This window comes from Lissotriton helveticus, chromosome 3_1 (genome assembly GCF_964261635.1).
Source record: "Lissotriton helveticus chromosome 3_1, aLisHel1.1, whole genome shotgun sequence".
In the NCBI taxonomy this organism is placed as follows: domain Eukaryota; kingdom Metazoa; phylum Chordata; class Amphibia; order Caudata; family Salamandridae; genus Lissotriton; species Lissotriton helveticus.
In genome coordinates this window covers 85,114,641-85,120,447 of record NC_136061.1, presented here as the reverse complement: position 1 = coordinate 85,120,447, position 5,807 = coordinate 85,114,641, and the positions used below count along the sequence as shown (strand labels likewise).

General features: G+C 49.4%; 1 protein-coding gene across 1 annotated transcript in view; it reads left to right on the top strand.

Annotated features, from left to right (window-relative positions):
• The first annotated feature begins 2,837 nt into the window (after positions 1–2,837).
• Positions 2,838–5,807, top strand: part of SMARCAL1 (SNF2 related chromatin remodeling annealing helicase 1) — a 326,034-nt gene continuing 323,064 nt past the window's right edge. The window contains exon 1 of the mRNA XM_078679275.1: positions 2,838–2,988. The gene's annotated coding sequence lies outside the window, so the exon portion shown is untranslated. The remainder of the gene's footprint in view (positions 2,989–5,807) is intronic.

Here is a 5,807-nt window from a genome sequence, read left to right as displayed (position 1 = left end):
TCCTGGAGAAGCAATGGAGACAATTGCCCTCCAATGACAATTTAGCCATGCTTCGCACAGCAAGATGCAAGTACCACAAACACATCTTCCTTGAGAAAGCGACGCACTTCAAAACCCTCCTTGACTCCGCCAAAAATAGACCCAAAAAACTATTCGATCTCATCAAGACTCCGAGCTGCTCTCCCCCAACCTCCAAGGTGGAGGATTCTTCAAAGAGAGCAGCGGATTTCGCTGTTTTCTTTGATGGAAAAGTGAAAGCACTTGTGGATCAGGTTGCTCATCCTACAGCTCCAGAGGAGCGCAAATCCTTAGCCATCTGGCAGAGCTTTGACCCCATATCTGAAGATGCCCTTCTCAAGTGCATACGGGAAACAAAGCCCTCCAACCATTCTCTTGACCCTATCCCAGTGCCATTGCCTTTGACTTCTATACCCATTCTCTTTCCTATTGGACTACCCTGATCAACCTCTCCCTCTGGCAAGGCTCCCTTCCTGTCTCCTTCAAAACTGGGCAGGTCACCCCTCTGCTTAAAAAGCCCACTGCTGATGCGAATGACCTCAACAACTTCCGCCCCATCACTAACCTTCCCTTTCTTGCGAAGATCACAGAAAGATGTGTAGCAAAACAACTCTCTCGTCATATCAAGGACAATGATCTTCTTGACAATTGTCAGTCCGGCTTCATCCAAAACTGCAGCACTGAAACAGCCCTTCTGCAAGTGGTTGATGATGCGCTGAGGATACTCGACTCAGGGGGGGTCCTGTCTGCTAATTCTCCTTGACCTTTCCGCAGCCTTCGACACTGTTAATCACAACACCCTCCTCAATATTCTTCAACAGAGAATGGGCATGGAGGGCACTGTGCTTAAGTGGTTTGCATCCTTCCTCTCTGACAGATCTCAAATGATCAAAATAGCGAACAGTCTCTCTTCTCCTGTGGCGGTGGGTCAAGGTGTTCCCCAAGGCTCGATACTAGCACCAACATTGTTCAATCTCTACTTAGAACCACTGGGAAACCTCCTAAGCAAATCTGGGATTCACTATCATCTCTATGCAGACGACACTCAACTCTACCTCAAGGTTGCCTCCACTCATGATCTCTCCATCCTAAGATCTACTCTTGACTCCATTCAAAACTGGATGTCAACTCATCAATTGATTCTGAATCCCTCCAAAACTGAATTCCTCCTCTTCTCCTCCTTACTCTCTCCTCCCACGGTTCAATCATGGATGGATCAGATGAATCTACTAAACAATAAACCCATCATTGTCGACAGTGCAAAATCCCTTGGTGTCATTCTAGACAAAAAACTCAATCTAACTCCCCACATCAATTCTATTGCAAAATCTGCTCGCTACCAACTGCGCCTTCTTTGGGGAATCCGTCGCTTCTTCCCGGAGCAGGACCTTATAACCATGGTGCAATCGCTGGTCCTCTCTAGACTAGACTACTGCAATTCTCTACTTACTGGCCTCCCCAAATCTCACCTGTCCCCACTTAAGTCTGTCTTCCATTCAGCAGCTCGTTTCATTTATGGGGCCAAAAGAAGCGATCACATCACACCGATGTTATCCACCCTCCGCTGGCTTCCCTTCGAGGCTAGAGCTATCTACAAGACTGCCTGCATTACCCACAAAGCCTTGCACTCCTCATCTCCCAGCTACCTGGCGAATAAACTGAAACTCTCTGGTGGCTCTAGACATTCACGCAATGCGGAGAATCTACTGCTTGAACCTCCCACTTTCAAGAAGGAAAGAACAATGGCCCAATCCTTTTCAGGCAACGCAGTGAGAATCTGGAACTCCTTTCCACCTCAGCTCCGGACCACCGCCTCCTCCCAGGCCTTCAAAAGGGACCTCAAAGTTCTCCTCCTCCAGAGACACCTCCAAAAGTAATTCACGGCCTCTTGCTATTTGTGAGGAAGACTTCCCACTACTGATAATTTCTACTTTCCATGACCATGGAAGTGCCTTCCCAGTGTATGCCTGTGATTAGAGGGTCTGCCTTTTTGCAGTATTCTCCATGTACTGGTGTTTGGTGCCCTTTTGTAACATGCACACACCACTCTGCCCTTGCAACACACGGCTGCTACCTCTCACATGTCTTTACCTTTGATACTTGCACAAGTGGCACCTTGCCCACGTAACGCTTGTTCCTGAGCCTGAGTGTCTAGCACTTATTGCAGGACTATACCTCTAATTGTACTCTGTTTTCTCTTATAACTGCACACTTGTCACTTTCATTTCCTCTTGTGCACTTTTGACTACCTCATGTATTTTGGTTGCTCACAATTTTTACTCAAGTATTTTGTTTGCTCACGATTGTCACTATTACCTTTACTACCTCATGTATTTTGTTTGCTCACAATTGTCACTATTACCTTATGTAAGTAACGTATGTTTTTGCAATCTGTTCTTTTGTAATGTTTCTCATTATGTTTCATTTCTGTTCCTAATGTGAAGCGCTCTGACGCCTTCGGGTAAAGTCCGCGCTATATAAAAATGCATAAATAAATACTCTGATGTCAGCGCAGGTTGCGCGCTCCTTTGCCACCGGACCTTCTGTGCCACTGTGATAGGCGCACGCCACGGCCTCATCGTGGTCGGCGCACGCCCAAGCCAGAAAAAATGTGCACATAAGCTCAATACCAGCCCAAAAGTTAGCCCCCCCGCAAGGCATGGGTTTTCCCCGCACAATTGGGAAAAATGTCGCCCAATTGTGCGCCCCCTTACTCTGGCATAAAAAATAACAACTTCACTAACGTGCTCAGAGAACAACGTGTATTGGGGCGGGCCACGGAACGGAAGACAAAGCCAACGTAATTTCCGGTTTATGGCCCGCCCCCCTCGGGCCGCTGAGTTGCCCAGAGAAAAGTAAACAGTTCCGGGGGAAGGGCGGCACTTTTTGAAAAGGTCCTGCTGACGAACTGGTCCACGAGCGGGAGGTGACAGCTCTGAAGTCACTGGCTTCGGCGGGGATTTTGCACGGGTGAGAAGTAGGCATAGAGAAAGGACCAGAAACTGTTTACCTACACGATTTTTCAAAGAATAAGATAGTGTGCAAACACGTAGAGACAGAGGGTCGCCTCAGTAATAGGAGATATATAATTGGATGGGCACTGCCTGACTAATTGGATAGTAGTTGGAGAATTATTTTTCAATGCCTTGTCAGGGGTAATGCGCAGTATATAAATGCAATTTAATCATGTGATTGTGAAGCGGTTTTGGTGTTCACAGGAAGCACGTGGAGGTTCTCTTCGATAAGTTAAAAAATTAGCGATCACACAGTTTTTGTTTTGCAGCCAGTGAAGGGAGCTACTGTGCGAGAATAATCAAGAGAAGGATACTTTGCAAACGATAGACGTGATGCACGTGGATTTAAATAAGCTTTGCAATGGGGATGTGCTCGCTCTCACCGTTTTAGATCTAAAGCGTTATTCACCACATAAGATCACACTGCCTTATTTATTCTCAGGCGCGATCTACTCCTAGGGTTCCTAATGAAAGCAGAAGGTAATTGAAGAGTAGCTTTATGATCCATGCAGTGCCTGGTGTGCCTGTGATGCATCGGCTCAGTAGGCAAGCTATAGAGTGCTGCCTGTGGAGCTGTGAAAATATGATGATGCATGGAATGTTATCTTTGTGCTTAGTAAATCCTGGTAGTTAAGCTGTTGTAGGCAGGGTGGAGACCCGACTGGAGGGTCACTGGAATTACGCGATTGTGTGACAACTGCTTTTTTTTGCAATCATGTGGATTTATCAAATTTACCACATAACCCATCATATTGTGCATAATCTGCAGATTATAACCCCAAAAAATTGTTTGGAGCTCAAACTGTTCAAAAGCTACAAATAATGGAGTGGCCTTGAGACCTGTTGGTGAGCTGGCGCTATATAAACCGAAGTAACATAACATAACATAACCTGTTGCCGTGCACCGGAAAGCACTTTGCATAGGTTGACTAGTCACATTTCTGTTGCTTTTTATGTCTCGGCAGCGAGACCTATTGTTGTTAAAATGCCTCCCAAGGGAGACAGACAGGTGCACGAGCCGCTAAGGGTATGTGGACGCGCTTTGTGTGCATGCGCACACACACAGCGTTACTGAAGGCCGAAGGCACTCACAAACGCGCACACACACACCGCTGACGCCCCCCCCGCGCACACACACACAGACATACACACACACAGCCGACGCCCCCCCACGCACACACACACACACATACACGCCGCCGCCCCCCCCCCCACAATTAAGCCCCACTTACCGCCTCAGCCGCCACTCCTGACGTCTGCTGCCACCGTGGGGGCTTCTCGCATAAGAATGCAGAACTGGATGAGATCCCTCGACTCTGGGAGCACCCTGCAGATCCGAAGCGTCCGCCATCCATGAGGTCGCTGTAACTGCGGCCTGCATCGGGCCTCTGGCCGGTCCACACCGCGGGGGGCTCCTCGTCCTCTCAGGCAGGGGCTGCGCACTTGCATCGGGCCTCTGGCTGGTCCACACCGCGGGGGCTCCTCGTCCTCTCAGGCAGGGGCTGCGCACTGCTGTGCACGTGTGCACGCCCCTGGCGACATGGGCGCCCCTGGCGACCCTCACGCCCGACCCCAGGTCTGCCCAGTAGAACGGCGCTCACTTCATCCCTCTGTGAGGCAGAAGGTGAGTGTGAGTGCAGAGTGCGCAGAGTGTGAAGTAGTGAGTGCAGAGTGAGTGTGCAGAGTGTGAGTGTAGAGTGCAGAGTTGTGAGTGCAGAGTTGTGAGTGCAGAGTTGTGAGTGCAGAGTTGTGAGTGCGTGTGAAGAGTGCGTGTGAAGAGTGCGTGTGAAGAGTGCGTGTGAAGAGTGAGTGTGCAGAGTGAGTATGCAGATCAGTGAGTGCAGTGAGTGCAGAGCAGTGAGTGTGCAGAGCAGTGAGTGCAGAGCAGTGAGTGCAGAGCAGTGAGTGTGCAGAGCAGTGAGTGTGCAGAGCAGGGAGTGTGCAGAGCAGGGAGTGTGCAGAGCAGGGAGTGTGCAGAGCAGGGAGTGTGCAGAGCAGGGAGTGTGCAGAGCAGGGAGTGTGCAGAGCAGGGAGTGTGCAGAGCAGGGAGTGTGCAGAGCAGGGAGTGTGCAGAGCAGGGAGTGTGCAGAGCAGTGAGTGTGCAGAGCAGTGAGTGTGCAGAGCAGTGAGTGTGCAGAGCAGTGAGTGTGCAGAGCAGTGAGTGTGCAGAGCGGTGAGTGTGCAGAGTGGTGAGTGCAGAGTGGTGAGTGCAGAGTGGTGAGCATTGTGCAGAGTAGTGAGTGCAGAGTAGTGAGTGCAGAGCAGTTAGGTCGAATTGCTTTTGTAGGTTACTAGACCTACAGGTCTAGAAAAATGAAATGTTTTTCGAGCCCTGCTTCATCCTGGAGTGGCCCCAGACTTGTGAATGAAGATCTTGCCTTCTAACTGCATTTGGCGATGAGTTGTTAAATAGAACCTGTGTAATCATGCATCAGGGCTGCTCATGGGAGCTCTTTCTAACATAGGCGGAGGGCTGTCTAGAAATGGAGAGAGACTCTGTGACCATGGAGGAGTAGTGTGAGGTTATCTATCCTCCAATCAATCTCAGTAGCTGCTGGGTAGGAAGATCCCAGTGAGGAAGTTGAGCAAAGCCATGGTGTTAGCGGAACACTCCGATAAAATGGAGCTGCTGTGTTTAAGTGCAGTATCCAGAAGATACAGTTCCATTGACGTAACTGAAGCAGCAGCATTGCACTTCCATAGAAAAGTGAGCCAGTCTATGGTTCAATTCCTGCTATTTTTTTGGTGATGAATGCTGGAAGAGTATCTGCCTTG